A 19741-nucleotide genomic window follows, 5' to 3' on the forward strand; every position below is an offset into this window, starting at 1 on the left:
AGCTCACCAAGGATTCTGCTCAAACACTGTAAAACTACTGTACAATGGTGCTTTGGACTGAATATCACAATTTTAAGCTTTTAGATTTGGTTCATTTTCCTGATGTAACCATGCATTGCAGTTGCATTCAAGGACCTTTGAAAAGCTAAACAATTTGTTCCGTTTTAACAGTTTTTAGCTCGAATAAGTGGTGTCATTTTTGGCAATTTTTTTCAAAGCCGACATACATTTATAACTACATGCCGAGGGTTGGTAGAAGACACTGACTTCGTCATTTCTGGGATTAAATTTCACATTTTAGGGTCAGCAAAGGGCCAATTGCCTCTTTTCACAAGAAAACGTTTAGGAACAGTTGGACGGTTCCTGCCATAAGATCTTAAATAGAGTTAAAAGATCACAAATGGATATTTCTGCGTAAGGCTTTAAAAGCAAGAAAAAACTATATCTTACATTCTGCACAGGACTACACTATTTCTATCTGATACAGGCACATTCTGCTGGGCGCAAACTTTGTCTTTGTTTCAGGTAAACTTTGCCTGAAAAACCAGTCTCCTTCAGGAACTTTATAGGTTGTAAATGTAATATTGGAATAATTCAGCCGAACTGGATGCTGATTCTTAAGAAGGATAATGGTACAGAAAGTACCTCCTTGCTAGTTGACAGGATTGGTTCTTTTAGCTTTGTTACATATGAAACCCCACAAGTCTGAATGTGTGCTGTTGAGACTGTCATTGGACAGTTTCGAAGTGGAAACACTGCAGATTTTGTTCACGATCTGTTATCAGGCAGATAAAATATCACCATGTAGACATGTACCAAAGTAACCAAAAAATAAAATTTAAAAAAACAAATTGATTGTCACTAAAAGAGATTTTTTTTCTATAAATAGCTTTTGCATGAAAAAAAGAGTGACAGCATAGTAGAGTGCTCACATGTCCCCACTTTATTTGAGACTCACTATTTAGTCAGCAGTAAACTGATATTTCACTTGTGAATTGTCAGTATTTTGTACCACTACTGACAATTACAGTGTTGACATGCACAGTGCTAATTTTTGCATATATAAAATGTAATTATTTACTGATTTTGAAGAAAAAGCACAGAACCTAGACAAGCTAAGAAGCATAATGCCTTGAGGACAAGTGAGTAGCTAATGGATGGTGGATGGATGAATGTTGGACGTCACCTAAAATCATGATTAGCTGAGTATTGAAGATGACATTTAGGAATGTCTATACCAAATTTAACAGCAGTCCATTTTAAATTTGTCCTCATATTTCACTCTGAGCCCAAACCCTTGACCTGGTGGTGCCGCCACTTAAAAGTTAGGAAATGGTGAAAGTTTACCGAGATTCATCTTCTAGGAATTGCAAAAAAAAATATGTACCAGTCAGGGAATATTTTGACAAAAGGTCAAGAGGTCACCAAAGCTGGGCTCCTTTATCTCTCATAAAACTTCACCATCTGTACAAAAAAATCACTTCATAAGTTGTTGGGATGCTTGTTGCTGGGAAGACAATCTGGATGACCAACACCAGGAGGAAGATGACGTCCAGGAGGACATATCTGGACAGCAGAAGAGAGAGGAGGTGGAAGAGGAAGGAGAGGAAAGGAAGGAAATGGCATGAACAATAATGAGGAAGAGAATTATGAGGAGGAAGAAGAGCTGTTCGAGACAAGCGAACCAATCGGAGGGCAGAAATGTGGGACGGCCTTGAACATTGACCATTTACAATGTCTTTTTTGGCTGCCTGTAGAGCCAGTCAGGTCTTCCTTTCTCTTGATCCCTAAAGGAATAAAACCAGCCTTCCATTCAGAATTCCAATTAGGAAAATTGGGATATCATGCTTGGAAGATGGGGATGCTATTCCAAACACTCTGGGATTAGAAGAGATGAACTAACACTGTGGAAAGGACAGAGCTTGTGGGCCACAAAGGGGATATTTTCTGTGTATTTTGAACCAAAGATACTGAAATCTTCCTGCCAGCATTGCTAATACAGACCAAGTTGAATACAAAATGCCTAGAATTAAGTGAGTTATTTAAAATAAGTTTATTGCTTCGGCTGCTTTAATAGGTCAGTCCACAGTCCTTTTGAGCAACAAACTAATTATGACTACAGAGTGCTCTATGAACTAAATCAGCTGATAGTCAGACAGTTTTTGTCACGTTGTTAATGATTTGTTTAGAATTTCAAACTAATTACTCATGTCAATGTGTTTAATTTGTTTTGTCAGCTTGCTGAGTTTGGTAGAGCTATTAAAACTCCGTCCATCCACCCACACAGCTGCCAGTAGTTCTATAAGCAGCCAGAAAATAAATTTAATTAATTTACTTTTTATGTTTCTCCAAGCAACAAGTTGTGTGCAGTCAGGTTCATGCAGCTAAAGTTGTATGAGCATAGATGGACTAGTGAACAGATCTAAGAGATGGACCAAGAGACACAAAAGAACTACACATTGAAAAGTAAACTAATAAAGTGTACAAGTAGGACTCCTTCAGGAAAATCGGATTGAAGGATTGGTCTTACTTTTATGTACATCAGACAATGGCTATGCGTCTCAGTATGAACAGGGAGAAAGAACATGATGACTGTTTGAACTTGACACTCAGACTGAAGTTTGTCACCTCACTCAAATTCATTTGTTGAAAGAATCAGAATTCAGAAGTTTAGAACCAGGTTTCTAAATTTACCCAGAAAGCAAAGAGTAAACACCCCCCCCAGGAATCTCCGTTCCTCCCACACAAACCTCCTTTCCATCCCGCACAGGACCAGCCGGCGACATTGGGGGGACAGAGCCTTCGCCATTGCCGCCCCCACACTCTGGAACTCACTCCCCCATGCCCTCCGTGACTGCACCAACCTCACCACATTTAAATCCCTTTTAAAGACTCACCTTTTTAGATCTGCTTTCCTTAAGTGATTCTGTATTTTATCTTGAACTTGTTTACTATCTACTGATTTTATCTGTTTTGTTCTATCTTATTGTATTTTATGTACAGCGTCTTTGAGCTTTTGGAAAAGCGCTTTATAAATAAAATTTATTATTATTAAACCAGCTCACATACACTACCGTTCAAAAGTTTGGGGTCACTTAGAAATGTCCTTATGTTTTGAAAGAATAGCAGTTTTTTTCAATGAATAAACATACGTGTTGCTACCACATGGAAAGAGTAGAGTTTTAAAACAAACTAATTTTAACATGCAAATCTTCTTCATGGAACTGAGATGAAGAAAAAAAAACATGTTTTCATAAAGATAATACATTTAAGACCTTTTTTGGGTTTATATTTAACCTACTGTTCAAAGGTTTGGGGTTACTTACAAATGACCTTATTTTTGAAAGAAAAGCAGTTTTTTTTAAATGAAGATAACATTAAATTAATCAGAAATCCAGTTTAGACATTGTTAATGTGGTAAATAACCATTCTAGCTGGAAACGGCTGATTTTTAATGGAATATCTCCATAGGGATACAGAGGAACATTTCCAGCAACCATCACTCCTGTGTTCTAATGCTACATTGTGTTAGCTAATGGTGCTGAAAGGCTAATTGATGATTAGAAAATCCTTGTGCAGTTATGTTAGCACATGAATAAAAATGTGAGTTTTCATGCAAAATTTCATGGAAATTGTCTGGGTGACCCCAAACTTTTGAACGGTGGTGTATTTGTAGATATCTACAGTAAGTGGAACCCATTTTGATGCAAAAAACAGTTTTGGTGAAACAGTTTCCTCCATAATATCTCCATAATGAGTGAGCAGTTAAAAGCACAGCAGCAGAGGATCAGCACAGCCCTCAGACGATCAATAATCAGGTCAATAACTTATCTAACTATATAAAGTCAAACATGTTGTTCTGCATTTGGATTGTTTGGTTGTGATTATTGTTACTCATCCTCTTTGGGTGTTGCTATTTCTGTTGCTGCCAGGGTTGTGCATTCATGTTTTTCTCGAGCATTTGCACCGTGGACGTGTTGTTTTTGTGGCTTCCGGCCGTGTTTGGATGAACTACATAATTACTGAGCAGAAGGCAGCTGTTGCTGAACACCATCAGGGTGGAGGAAATAATTTGACATGGCTAGCATGGATATGTCACATTTCCTTAAACAAGGGTACAAATTCTTTATCAAAAACCATCAAAAAATGTTATATCACTGGCTATTTTTTTATTTTATTTGAAGAAAGAGGCAAGGAATATCAGATTTTTTCTTTGCATTTAATGCTTTTTTGTAATCAAGGCTGTGCATTAATTTGCTAGAAACTGTTGCATAAGGGCAATATGTGCATGCTGAAGTCATAATTTGTTAAGGAATCTTATTATAATTGACCTCTTGTACAGTGCATGATGGGGCAGTCTGCTAGCTCCCATGTCTGTCTGTATGTGAGAATGACAAAATTAAAATAAAATCAAACAAAAACAACTGGATGAGGTAAAACAAATCACTTTTTTTCACTTATATTTCAAGGCTGAACAAAACCTGCAATGTCTCTGTTGTACCTCACAACAGTAGCCACTAGATGGCAGGAAAGACTGATGGTGGACTCAATGTGGTTCAGTCTGACCTGTGGTGGCTGCTTTCTATGCCCAATAAACTACAGCGAATAAACAACTCGTTAAAAAGAATATAGGTTCTGAAAATCAAAATAACGAATTTATAGTCTATTCAATTCTATCTATGTTTGCAGATCCAGGGCAGTATATTCAATATACAGTGGAATGCAAAAGTTTGGGGGGGAAAAAGTCTGATTTCCAAAAGGCATAAAGCCGACTAGTCTCTTTAACATTTTAGGCAAAATGAGAGTTTCATGTCCATAATTTACACTACGGCTCAAAAGTTTGGGGTCACTTAGAAATGCCCTTCGTTCTGAAAGAAAAGCATTTTTTTTCAATGAAATTAACATTAAATAAATCAGAAATACAGTCTGGACAGTCTAGATAATTTGAAAGAAAGAAATCAGCATGGCAGAACAAGAAGTACTGTCTTTCTAATTCCACACATTTTTATTCCTTGTCAGAGTCTGGCTCTTAGGTTACCCACAATTCTTGACCGCTGAGAGTTAATTCTCAGATTCAGTTGCTTTATAGCAGAAGCAGCTAATGTAGCCTCAAACTGCTCAAAGTAGAAGTAAGAGGCAAACTGTACAGACATCGGTGAAACTTCTTTCTAACCTATTCAGACATACTACCATTCAAAAGTTTGGGGTCACTTAGAAATGTCCGTATTTTTGAAAGAAAAGCAGTTTTCTTTTTCAATGACGATAACATTGAATTAATCATAAAACCAGTCTAGACACTGGTAATGTGGTAAATGACTATTCTAGCTGGAAATTTTTTAACAGAATATCTACATAGAGGTACAGAGGAACATTTCCAGCAACCATCACTCCTGTGTTCTAATGCTACATTGTGTTAGCTAATGGTGTTGAAAGGCTAATTGATGATTAGAAAACCCTTGTGCAGTTATGTTAGCACATGAATAAAAGTGGGAGTTTTCATGCAAAATTTCATGGAAATTGCTTGGGTGTCCCCAAACTTTTGAATGGTAGTGTACATTTCCAATATAGCAAAAAAGGAAAAAGGCCTGAAGCATGGTCAGTACGTAGTAACACCCCCTTTGGCACGTATCACAGCTTGCAAATGGTGTTTGTTGCAGCCAAGAGTTACTTCTTGTTTTGGAGATTATTTTTGTTCATTCCACAGGCTTCTATATCTGTAAGATACTTCAACAGTCTTGGATGTACTGCTCTTTTGAGGTCTATGTACAGATAGATGGAGTTCATGTTGGGAGACTGTGAGGGTTGCGGCAAAACATTCAGCATACTCTACTGAGGCCGTCCGTTGAGGAATTTAAGGTGTGTTTAGGATCATAATCCTGTTGTAGCAGCCATTCCTTTTCAACTAACAGTGCAATGTTTGCTTCCACAGTATGTTGCTTTTTAATTAAATCCATTCTTCCCTCCACCAGTAAAATGCCTCCGGTGCCACTAGCTGCAACACAAGATGGATTCACATCCTCAGAAAGATTTCTTGGTCTTCCAGTGTTCCTAGTTCCTATTTTCCATTTCTTTATTACATTACAAAACTAAGGAAATGGCTACTTTGCTGTCTAATATTGTTTTTCTCATTCTTTTGGCCATCAATTATTTTGTTTTTCAGAGTTCCTGGCAGTTTTTCAGGGGAGCCCTGGACTGTTGGGACGAGGTTTAAGGAGTATTTATGAAACTTTGCATCCTAACAGCCTTTCCTAACAATGACTGTGAACAAGTGTTAACCCTACAAAGCCAATTGAGTTCTAAGATGTTGGCAAAAGTTATCTGAGAGCTCAAATCTCTTGGGGTGCCCGAACTTTTTTTTTTATTTAATATGGTGCAGAACACCACTGATACACTAATTTGTTTAAACTGTTGAACAAAATGTTTCAACTTCAATTTATGCCTTTTGAGGAGCAGTTCATCTTCCATTCATTAACTATTCTCAGAAACATACGTTTTCACCAGGGATGCTCAGACATTTGTTCCTTTCTCACTCTATGTGAGTGATCCGCATTACCTTTTGTACAACAAACAATATTCAGAAAATGATTTTAAAAAGATAAGAATGAAGGGAGAACAAATATGCACATATACTCCAGCAATACTTGCTATCATTCCCTCTTTTCTTTAAGTTAACAATGAGACCAGAAATGTCTGGCAGTTAAAGCATAACAACAAGATAAAATGCAGAGTTTAAATAATTAAATTGCTTCAAGATAAGCACATAAGATATACAGGAGCTGGATAAATAAAAACTTGTGGGCGTAACGAGCTTGAGAAAGTTCTACAGAAGTCAAGTTGGACTATTTCTGTTAGTTTTATTTGTAGTACCATACAATGATCCCCCGTTTCTCTGTAAATGTACATAGAATTAAACTTCCTGGGCTGTTGATACTTAAAGGGTGAGTGTCTTTGGATAAATTATAGTTTTTTTCACAACACAACTTCGCTTTCAAGATATTTTGGAATTTAACAGTGGCTGACGATCGTCCCTTTTGTCGAAACTGATGTTAAAGATATGTCCTGGTTGTCATTTCTCAGACAGCTTAACCAGTTTCCTGTGAGCTAGAAGTGTATTAAATTTAGATCATCGTCGTCCTCTGCAGGAAGTGTTTAATCTCAACATGTTCTACATCTATTTTGAAAAGGCCGGTCTGACTGAAATTCATTCATCAGCTGCCTATTTGGAAATGAAGCACTTCCTGCTCTTAAACATATTTCAGCTTTGTCAGCGATGGTTGTTTAATGACTCATAACTTCAACCAAGAGTGAAACTTTTGTTTCAACTTTGTGGGGAGAGTTGTGAGGCATGCTGCAAAGACTTTACTGTTATTGAGATATGTATGATTCACTGTTTAACTATATGTAGTCCTTTGACACTGAATGCAACTTATTACAGCATCAATCAAGACGTTAAACAATCTAATATCACCGGTGAAAATAGTTAAATTTCACTTTCATTTTGAGTTTATTAGCAAATTTTGGCCCAGACACAGTGGCTCGCTGGTTAGCACGGTTACCTTGCAGTTAGAAGATTCCTGGTTCGTTTCCCGGCCTGGGATCTTTCTGCATGGAGTTTGCATGTTCTCCCTGTGCATCTGTGGGTTTTCTCAGGGTACTCCGGCTTCCTCCCACAGGCCAAAAAATTCCATCCATTATCTATACACCACTTAATCCTCATTAGGGGCTGGAGTCTATCCCAGCTGACTTGGGGCGAAGGCAGGGGACACCCTGGACAGGTCACCAGTCTATCACAGGGCTACACGTACGGACAAACAATAACACTCACATTCACACCTACGGACAATTTAGAGTTACCAATTCACCTCAGCATGTTTTTGGACTGTGGGAGGAAGCCGGAGTACCCGGAAAGTACCCATGTATGCACAGGGAGAACATACAAATTCCATGCAGAAAGATCCCAGAAAGGCTGGGATTCAAAACTAAGGATGTTATAGCTACAAGACAAAAATGCTAACCACTACATCACTGTGCAACCCAGTCCAAAAACATTTAGTTAACATGGTCACTGCCACATTTCTGCCTCAGGTTGATAACCTTGAAATAGAGCAGAGTCTAAATTATTTCTTTGTTAATTTCATATATCAGACTTGCTTTTGTTTTTAAAGTTTTTTAACCCTCCTGTTCGTTTCTCAGAAACAGCAATAATGTTCCTGGGACAGTTTGACCTAGGGCACGCTTAATTACCAAAAAAAGTCAGAAACCCAAAAAAATAAACCAATAAACATTGTTTATATCTCATTATTTACTCCAATACTAACAATTTCAATCAATATTTAGTGCAGTGGTGACCTTTACTTCTCACAGATCGCAGTTCAAGGAGGATGATTCACTCGTTTTTCACAAAAAAATGCATGTTAAAACTTTTTTGAATGTACATTGGAAAGACCTACATATAAAATACTATAGTTTTACATGACACTGATTTTTAGATTTTACATTTTAAATTTTTTTTCTTTTTAGGGAATTGATAAATGAACACGAGACACTTCTTCTGTTCAGGGTGGGTTTGCAAATATGTGAAATGAACCATTTTCATTTTATATGTTGATTGCACTGTATTTATATTCTTGATTACACAAGAAGTTTCAAACTGAAAAAATACTTTTAACCTTTTTTTTTTTTTTTTTTTTTTAAATTTTGAAATGGATCAGTTTGACCCGCAACATAACGTGGATTCCAGTCAGCTTCATTTTCACTCTTAACCTCAGTCTAGAAAGCAATGTGAATACAGTAGTAGTCACATAGTCTCTAAACAGCAACTGAGACGCTGTAAACACGGTCACTGCTGTCATTGTACTTCATTACTGATTGCATGTGACCCCTGTAGTGTTTTGGTGGCACTGTTAACCGGTGAAATACGACACTGAACTAGAAATCAAAACCCACTTTATAGGTAGTTATAACTACACTTTAATTAACCATTTACATCAAGTGTAAATCCATCTCTGTTTCGTAGACAAAGTGCTGAGGTTATCATGTAGTAGACACCTGATGAGAGTTAACTGAGAAGAACAAACAGTTCAGATTTATGTATGAGAAATTAGCTGAATTTCATGCCAACAACCATTTTCTAAAAGGACGTTTAGCTTTAATTTAGTCAAATGGCGGGTATCTCATTCTGCAATGACTCTCTTTTCTATATCTCACGTTTACACTAAAAGCAGACGGTTTGTGTGTGTGTTGCTCACAAAGACCTGAAGCCAGACTCCTCTTCAGATAACCTTGGAGACATGAAATAAGGACAGCTATGCTTAGCTTTCTTTTCAGGTCAGTTAAGTACTTCAATCATCACCAACAGAACCACTTCAGTAACTGAACTCAGAGACGGCACCATAAAGGAGGGAACAGACTGGAGTGATATAATCAAAGCTTAGTGCATTAAAAACACCTCACAGAAACGGCACTTCACTTCTATTGCAGAGAGACAATGGAAGACATAGAAACTAGGGTAAGCAATATGGACAACAAAAGAGCAGAATATGTGTTCTAGCAAGCACTGAACAGACATTTTCTACTGCCACCGCACCTGTTGCTGCTTTGACCCAGTCTTTACCAACAGATACATAAAAGATGCCTCAACCTCCTTTAGTTGCATTGGCCTACATGATTAATACACAAAATCTTGCTACTTAACACTAATCCATCCACGTGGACACGTTATCATCATCATCACCTGCTGTGTAACTGATCGTTCAGTCACACACATGTAGGCTACAATTCTACAATTTTATTTAGCAGACGCTTTTATCTAAAGCATCTGAGAGTAGATACAACACAATTGAGGATCTAGTCAGGAGAAAACAACCTGGATAAGAGCCATAAAGCAAGTTCATGTGTGATAATAGGATCGTGTTATCTAGATGCAGTGCAGACGTACTAGGGGTTTTTTTTTTTTTCAGTCAAGTGCAAAGGTGTTCAGTGAAGAGCTCGGTTTTAAAGACTGAGAGAACCTCTGCGGATTGAACAGAGTTTGGTAACTCGTTCCACCACCGGGGAACCACAGAGGAGAAGAGTCTAGCTATGGACTGGCCTTGTTGGGGTGGTTGGATCAGGCGCCTTCTGTTGGCCGAGTGTAGTGAGCAGGAGGGAGCATAGACCTGAATGAGAGAGTTCAGGTAGGAGGGAGCTGTTTTCATTGTAGTTTTGTAGGCAAATGTCAGAGTTTTGAATTTTATGCGGGCAGCAACTGGAAGCTAGTGAAGCAATCTGAACAACAGTGTGACGTGCTGTTTTTGGCGGCTTGAAAACCACATTTACTGCTGCATTCTGGATCATCTGCAGAGGTTTGACCGTGCATGTGGGGAGGCCTGCTAGTAAGGCGTTGCAGTTGTTGATATTACCATGGCCTGAACCAGGAGTTGTGCTGCATGTTCAGACAGGAAACGTCTGATCTTCCTGATGTTGTACAGGGCGAATCGACACGACCGAGCAACAGAGGCCACATGAGCCTTGAAGGTTAGCTGGTCATGGATCATGACACCCAAGTTTCTGGCAGACTTTGTGGGTTTGAGTTGGGTTGATTCAAGGTGGATGTGGTTTCTTGTTGTATAGAGGGACTGGCTGGGATGACAAGGAGCTCAGTCTTGGAGAGGTAGAGCTGATGGTGGCAGTTTTCATCCATGCTGAGATATCTGCAAGGCGTGATGAGATCTGGGTAGCTATCGTGTAGTCATCTGTGGCTACCTTACTTTTGTCTGTATGATGGGATACTCAATGAAAACAATGCAAAAACAATGAAATAACTCAGTATATTCAGCCTTTAAGAGGAACAACTGCCGATTCCAGTGGTTGGACATTCTCACATTCAATGCTTTGTCACTTATTAAAAAACTAATTAAACTTGAATTCTTGCATTTTGCTTGTTTCGACACTACACTGAGAATATATGGTGTTGTTAAAGGTCCTACAAGTGAAGTTTTAAAAAAATACCTTCAGTAAACCAAAGAAAGTTGTGAACACTTTTTCAAGGTACCTGGCCAGAAGGATTTTCCAGGCATCTAAGAAAAACTTGCTATATATGTAATCCTTGAAGCGACTAGATGATGTTGAGATCAGGACTCTGCAGGTGTCAAACCATCTGCTGCAACAGTCATTGTCTCATTATTGCTCGAGATAGTTGTTATGACTCAGCACAAATATTTGTGGTCATTTCCTGCTGCAGAATTATTTTTGAAGTTGACTAGATGCTTCCTTTACAATACTGCATGACTGATAATAATCTTAAAATGAGAGAAGTCAGTCCACTCCTGTGCAATATTAATTAAATGCCAACAGATTTGACATTCCTGCTGAGTCATAACAAACTATCTTGAGCATTGTGTTGATTAGCAATTCGACTATTTTACATACACTACCGTTCAAAAGTTTGGGGTCACCCAGCCAATTTCATGTTTTCCATGAAAATTCACACTTTTACTCATGTGCTAACATAACTGCACAAGAGTTTTCTACTCATCAATTATCCTTTCAACACCATTAGCTAACACAATGTAGCATTAGAACACAGGAGTGATGGTTGCTGGAAATGTTCCTCTGTACCCCTATGTAGATATTCCATTAAAAATCAGCCATTTCCAGCTAGAATAGTCATTTACCACATTAACAATGTCTAGACTGTATTTCTGATTCATTTAATGCCATCTTCATTGAAAAAAGACTGATTTTCTTTCAAATATAAGGACATTTCTAAGTGATCCCAAACTTTCGAACAGTAGTGTATGTTTTAGCATATATTTGTCATCTCTAGATGTATTTTTTTGTTGATATGGACACAACTATAATTAATTAAAATATTTAAAACCACGCTCTGCAGTCTGCATCTGATCAAAATGTGTTTATAACAATGAACTGACCCACACGTGGATCTTCCGGTGCTAAAAAGGTAATATTAAGAAGGTGAATAGCACAAAAAGCATCATGTTGAGGTTTTCTCCAGCTGCCTCTGATTTGGTCGTCATCCAAGAAAAGTGACTGAGAGCTGCCTCGCACTGATGCAGGAATCCCGTCTCTCCAGTCTTCAATCAATCTGACAGAGTTTTAATCAATACGTTATGAAGTCCTATAACTCAGGACCTGCTGTGGGGCTCCAAGCAGAAGAAAGATCTACTGAAAATCAATGGAGTCACCATTTCCCATCACAGCCGTTTGGTCTGAAGGTGACAGCTCTTGAAACAAGATTAGTGTTTGTGGAAGAGAGTTGAAAGAAAGACGGCATTAAAAGAACAGAGACAAGACTAGAAGACATGAAGACGGGCTGACAGTTATTCATTTATTCAATACCCAGTGCACAGAGGACAATAAAACGATAAAGACATACACTACCCAACACAAAAATTTAGGAAAAAAGGGTCAGAAAAAGTCAAATCACAGATAACATGAAGTAAATGCTAATTAACCCCTAAAGGGCTCCACTCATTACATCAGCATTGACTGTACCTACAGGGAAGGGTATAATCAATGTTACTGGGTTGAAGAGGAATCTATGGTGCCCCTTAAAGACATTTTAGCAGCACTAAGGAAAAATCACCAAAGGGTTAAAAACTGAGAATAAAAACTAAAAATATTCAACATGTTTGCAAACTACAAACTCTATGTGTAGTTTGTAGACATGTAGAATAATAGGAATGTATTCCACATGTCTACAAACTGAGAATAAAAACGGAAAATATTCTACATGTCCAGGATTTGTCATTAATTAAATAATATCTTGGGAAAGAAACTGCTTAGAAAGAACATTTTTGAGCAGTTTTCTTAATTGAGCCTTTATTCACTGAAGCATAATAAACATTTTTGTTAATCAAATGGCCTGGAAAAACTGAGAAAATAAAATAACACATGCTCATTGCCTTTATTTTATGAGGAGCAGTCATGCTTACTGTCCTGTGTCGTTGCTCCCCAAAGGCCCATTCTGAGCCAGGAAAAACCCTGATTATACATGTATGGCTTAACAATCAGCTAAAGAAACGACAAACTGAGTTTCTGAGCCAGCTTTAGGTTATTTAAATCAAAATATTTAAAGAAATAGTTCAACATCATGGGTGCTACCCTCTATGTGAGATTTGGTTATTAGTGTAGCTTAGCATAAAACACATGAGCCCATCTATACTTTTAAAGGTAGCCATGCTAAATCTGATTTCTTTTACTTCTCTACAAACAGTCAGAGCAATTTGTGATTTTAGAGGGAGCTTTGTGCTGGAACTGCTAGCATTTCTTAACAAACAACAGCAGGATGTGGCACTAATTCTAATTAAAAAGAGACTTGCGCTTTGGTCACATCTACATAGATTTTAAAACAAAAGCTTGCCTTGTGTGTGTACTTACACTGCATGTGTGTTTGTGAACATAATCTACTGTTTTTGTTGTGCAGCTGCAAACTGAATTCCAATCACATGTTGTGGTAAATCCCAGGAGAGCACAGGTTCAATTCTTCACTACAGCCTTTTGTCGGCACATCATTCACTCTGCGAGGGATGGATGAGGGATGTGTGCTTCGTCAGGACCCAGTTGTGCGGACGGATGTGGATTTTTTGAATGTTTCTTTACGGGAGAGAACATCCGTCTCTTCGTTTGAGCTGTGAAAGGTCTCCCAAACCATCATAACCTAGAGTAGTTACACAAAAGTGCACTGTGTCCCAGATCCCTGCTTCACTTTGACATAGGAAAGGTTAGTTATGCTAACAATTCCACACAAAAACTATTTTTCAAGCCTATGGTTGATGCACAAAGTTGTCTCACACCTCCTTATGTAAAGGAAACAGGGGTTTGGCATCGCAAGAAATAAAAAAAATACAATAAAACCTTAACTTCCTAGCACAAATTTCACTTGGTAGCTAAAAGAACTACAACAGCTATTTCTGTACCACTGACTTCTGTATCATAGCTGTCTGTAAGACACTTCTTATGGAGATTTAAGGCCAATTCCTCCTTTCTGCGCCTGTGTGGACATATCTGTGCATTCTGCAGATTGCACATGTGCCAGGTTAGCAAATGGTGCTCAGAACATATCTTGCTATGCTGATGAATGACTTCCTGTCATTCCCCCCAGATGACCACCACGACCTCTGCCCGGATCTCATCATGCCTTGCAGATATCTCTGCATGGATGAAAAAAAAAACTCCACCTTCAACTCAACCTCTCCAAGACTGAGCTCCTTGTCATCCCAGCCAGTCCCACCATACAACAAGAACTCAACACCCAACTTGAATCAACCCAACTCAAACCCACAAAGTCTGCCAGAAACTTGGGTGTCATGATCCATGACCAAGGCCTTCAAGGCTCATGTGGCCTCTGTTGCTCAGTCATGTCGATTTGCCCTGTACAACATCAGAAAGATCAGACGTTTCCTGTCTGAACATGCAGCACAACTCCTGGTCCAGGTTCTCGTAATATCACACATCGACTACTGTAACTCCTTACTGACAGGCCTCCCCTCATGCACGGTCAAACCTCTGCAGATGATCCAGGATGCAGCATCACGTCTGGTTTCCAACCACTCAAAAAACTGCTCATGTCACCCTGCTGTTGAGATCACTTCACTGGCTTCCAGTTGCTGCCCGGATAAAATTCAAAACTCTGACACTTGCATTCAAAACTACAACGAAAACAGCTCCCTCCTACCTGAACTCTCTCATTCAGGTCTATGCTCCCTCCTGCTCTCTACGCTCGGCCAACAAAAGGTGACTGATCCAACCACCTCAACAAGGCCGGTCGATAGCTAGACTCTTCTCCTCTGTGGTTCCCCGGTGGTGGAACCAGCTACCAAACTCTGTTCAATCTGCAGAGTCTCCTTCAGTCTTTTAGAAAGGACTGAAACCCCAGCTCTATAGGCACCATGGTCCTATTATCACTCTTGAACTTGTTTTATAAACAAAATTGTAGAATTGTAGAAACTACGCGAGGAGATTCTCCATCATCCACAGAATTTAAAGTCATCATTAAAAGAGCTGTAATTGAAGTAGTCACTGCTGGAGGTGCTCTTTCACCCAGGCACAGTGACAGGTTCTAAATTCTCCAGATATTCTGTGCTTCGTCCTCCTGCTGTGTTGCCATAATCACATTTACACACTGCTATGGCTCCAAGTAGCTGCAATGTCCTGTAAAATAGCACAAAATCACAGCCAGCCTTTCAGAAACATTCATGGGAGCCCTGTGTGTTTATCTGTGTTCGATAAGAGGGTCAATGCAGCTGTCTGAAAAGCAGACTGACGCACACCTGCTGCTGTATGAATAGCACTGCATGAACTGGCCTTTAGAGGAGGTGCGGCTGCAATAATGTCATCAGAAAAGGAAGAGCTGCAGAATGTTTACACATGAAGCAGACGTATTTGGAGAAGTTACTTTATATGACTGTGTTGGATCAGATAATTTTGTGTTGGCCTGGTCATTTGGAAATTCTGTCTGTTTATTGGTTTTATCCTTTAGAGTAGGGGTGTCAAACTCATTTTATTTCAGGTTCCACATTCAACCCAATTCGATCTCAAGTGGGCAGGACCAGTAAAATCACAGCATTAAAACTTATAAATAACAAATCAAATCCAAATCCAAATTTTTCCTTTGCTTTCATGCAAAAATGTTCCCATCTAAGGAATTTTATTTTTACAAAACATCATGAACAACCTGAAATCTCTTAAGAAAAACAAATTCAATTTCAACAACATTATGCTTCAGTTTATCATTTACATGCTAAATCCTACAGATCACACAGTCTACAAAGGAACGAAACATGTAGTCGCGGGTATCTGGAACTGAACAATATAGTATTTTACTTTATGATCAAAATGACAAAAGTCAAGACAACAAAAGACAAAAAAACAACGAAAACAAGACAAAAATATTACCAAAATGAGACACAAAACAACAGAAGCGAGAGACAAAATGACAAAAAATTTGAAAAACGACATGAAACAAAACATAAAAGAAACAAAAAATTACATAAATGACACAAACGAGACAAAAAATGACAAAAGTGAGAAACAAAACAACAAATGAATAGGCAAACAACACAAGCAAGGCAAAAAAATACAAAACGACAAAAATGACACATAAAACAGTGAATAAAGCAAAACACAAAATAACAAAAATGAGACAAAAAACACAAGAGAGACAAAGAGGAAAGAACAAGACGATAAAAACCTGAGACGGCAAAAGTCAGAAAAAAGAAAAAAAAACAACAAAAACAAGACAAAATATTACAAAAATTAGAAACAAAATAACAAAAGCGAGAAACAAAATGCCAAAATGAGACAATCAACATGGAAAAAACAAAAAAGAGACAATAAAATTAGACAAAAATGTTTCAAAGCGACAAAAATGACAAAAAATGAGACAAAAAATAACAAAAGCAACAAAAAATAAACAAACACAAATGAGACATAAAACCCCACAAAACGACAAAAAACAATGCTCAAAGCAGCGAATAAAACAATACACAAAGTGACAAATAAGACCATAAGCAGATGCGAGACAAAAAGGAAACACCAAATAGCAAAAATGATGCTCAAACGACAAAAAATGCGAGATAAATGACAAAAGTCAGACAAAAAAAGACAAAAAAATCCAACAAAAACAAGACAAGTAAAAATGAGACACAAAATGACAAAATAACGAGTGATCTAATATTTTACTTTATTGTCAAAACAACCTGTCAAGGTCTCAAAATTATATTAAATTTATAATTTTGCAAATTTACAATTTGCAGTTAACGTCTTCTCTGTAATTTTTGCACTACACCACAATAAAAAGAGGAATTACAGAAAATCCTGCTGTTGACTCAGCCGAAGAAGTCATATCGCTACCAGCAGCGGCATTCAGGAACTAAAACAATTGCAAAACATCCATTTGGCACATAGAGCACCAGTGCTTCGTTTAATATTATATTTGTTGTTTGAATTAGTTGAATTTAGAGAGCATATATATCAGGTCTTTACATGCCACATTATCCTGATTTCTACTTCATTACTGCACTCATCATCTTCTGGTTTGTGGCTCATCCATGCGCCTAAAACACAAACATGATGTTCACATGTGCAAAACACAAAACTGGGATCCAGAAACCCAGATCATACAGAGGGCCGTGCGCTGATGTGAAGCATTTAAGGAATGTATGAGATGAGCCAAAGCTCCAGCGAAGCAGGAAGTGTCCTTTGAGCAGCCTGTTTTCATGGCTCCCGCTTGATTCCTCGGATTAACAAGAACAGAACAGTTATTTATAGAGCATGGAGAACAGGGGATTAGAGCTATTCCTGTTGTGTTTTGGATGCTCATTACTTCTTTGATGACTCAAGGTGCGAGACTGTGTGCTTGTGCAAATGCTGTGTGTCTATGTGCACAACAAACCCTCTCTTTTTCAAACGCTACTCCCCACACGGCCACGCTGTCCATAAGAGAGCGTTGTTTGCGCTTACCTTCCTGTGTGTAGAGTCTTTATGTATGAGTATGTTTGTCTTTTTACAAGAGCATTTACATCGTTCTGCACATATACTGCATGTGTAATTAAGTGCAGGCTCGCATGTTCATTTGGATTAGATGCATGCATTCTACATGTATGTAAATAAGCAAACAAAAGGCAAACAATTGATGTTTGAATTTCCCTTCAGTGTCAAGGCAAAGCAGCTTTTATTTCCTGGTGGATAAGTTGAACAAACAGCAGGTTCCTGGCTATGTACAGAAACAGGATGGGATATTAAAGCACACACAGTAGGGTAGTTTTGGTGGTGATATATGTGCATGTGTGCATGCAGTAGGGTGTTTTTCTCTAAAAATAAAATGGATGTAATGACATATGACGGTGGGAACAATTCATGATGATCCAGCACTCTTCTCTTTCCAACACACATAAAAAAACCCCCCACAAATATAGATGGACGCAAAATTGCAATTACCGCTTCACATAAAGCACAAAAACAATGAGATAGTTAAAAAAATATAACAACCCAAATTAACAGCATTAAATATATTAAATATGTGCTAATGTGAACAATGACCCAAAGTACAGAAGGTTGGATTCACTTGTCGAGATGATCTATTGGAGGTTTTATTGTCTCCCATCCAAGCTACACTTCAACAACTTGGTCTCCAGGATTTAAACAACAACATGTCCAATGGTAATGTGTTTCAAGATGCACCCTGTTATGTGTTTTTATGAAACTGAGATGAAAAGTTACTAAATGTTCACAATCTATCTCTAAATATGTTGACCGTTCTTCATCTGTTTCCTACAACTTTACGCTGTAGTCAAGATTAGTATGATTTGTTTGTAAAGAGAACACTCCACTCCAATTTGGATTAATGTGGGATTCATGGCAGATAATTTGAAAGAAAGAAATCAGCACTGCAGAACCAGACGTACTGTCTTTCTAATTCCACACATTTTTGTCTTTGCCAGAGTTTGGTACTTACCCACAATTCTTGACTGCTGACAGTTAATTCTCAGATTCAGGTGAGTTATAGCAGATCAGCTCATGTAGCCTCAAGCTGCTCAAACTAGAAGTAAGAGGCAAACTGTACAGACATCGGCTAAACTTCTTTCTAACCTATTCAGATGTACACTACCCTACCCTAAAAGTTTGGGGTCACTTAGAAATGTTCTTATTTTTGAAAGAAAACATTTTTTAAAAATGAAGATAACATTAAATTAATCAGAAATCCAGTCTAGACATTGTTCATGTGGTAAATGACTATTCTAGCTGGAAACAGCTGATTTTTAATGGAATATCTCCATAGAGGTACAGAGGAACATTTCCAGCAACCATCACTCCTGTGTTCTAATGCTACATTGTGTTAGCTAATGGTATTGAAAGGCTCATTGATGATTAGAAAACCCTTATGTAATGATGTTAACACATGAATAAAAGTGTGAATTTTCATGGAAACATAAAATTGCCTGGGTGACCCCAAACTTTTGAACGGTACTGTAGATATATTTTAATTTTCAAAGTTTAGCCTGTAGCTTGGACAAAAAGTGAAAGAGTCCTTTAAACACTGTGCACACATTTCCAGTGGGTGCTGGACTCCATTTAAGCTGCTCCTTGTGTCCAATCCTGTTTGTGATATTCATGGACAGGATCTCAAAGTACAGCCAAACTTAATAGGGTGTCCAGTTTGGGAGCCTCAGAGTCACATTTCTGTATTCTGCAGATGACATGGTTCTGTTAGCTTCATCAAACCTTTAACTTTAAACTAGGGTGGTTTTTGGCCAAATGTACAGTGGCTTTGATATAAGTCAGCACCTCCAAGTCTGAGGTCATGGTTCTCTGCCAGAAACTAGTGGCAATCCACTGTAAACCACCTGCTCTGGGTTGGGGGTGATCTGCTGCCCCAAGTGAAGGAGTTTAAGTGTTGCGGCATCTTGTTTGTAAGTAAATAGCCTTAGCCCTCAAGTCATAGACACGAGGTCCAGGTAGTGACTGAAAGAATGTGATTGAGGATACAAGCAGTCAAAATAAGTTTCCTCCATATAGTGGCTGGAATCAGACTTAGAGATTGGTTGAGGTGTTTGGACATCTGGAGCCAGCTGGGAGTGGATTCACTGCCCGCTGAGGTTTGGGCATTGGATTAGGACGCCTTCCTTTACAGATTTTTGTGTCTCCTCCAAGTGGGAGGAGACACAAGGAAGACACAGAACTTCCTGAAGTTATCCACATATCAGATCTCTCCTAGGAAAGCATTGGGATCCTCCAGTAG

The sequence above is a fragment of the Amphiprion ocellaris genome, chromosome 5 (genome assembly GCF_022539595.1).
Source record: "Amphiprion ocellaris isolate individual 3 ecotype Okinawa chromosome 5, ASM2253959v1, whole genome shotgun sequence".
NCBI lineage: Eukaryota > Metazoa > Chordata > Actinopteri > Pomacentridae > Amphiprion > Amphiprion ocellaris.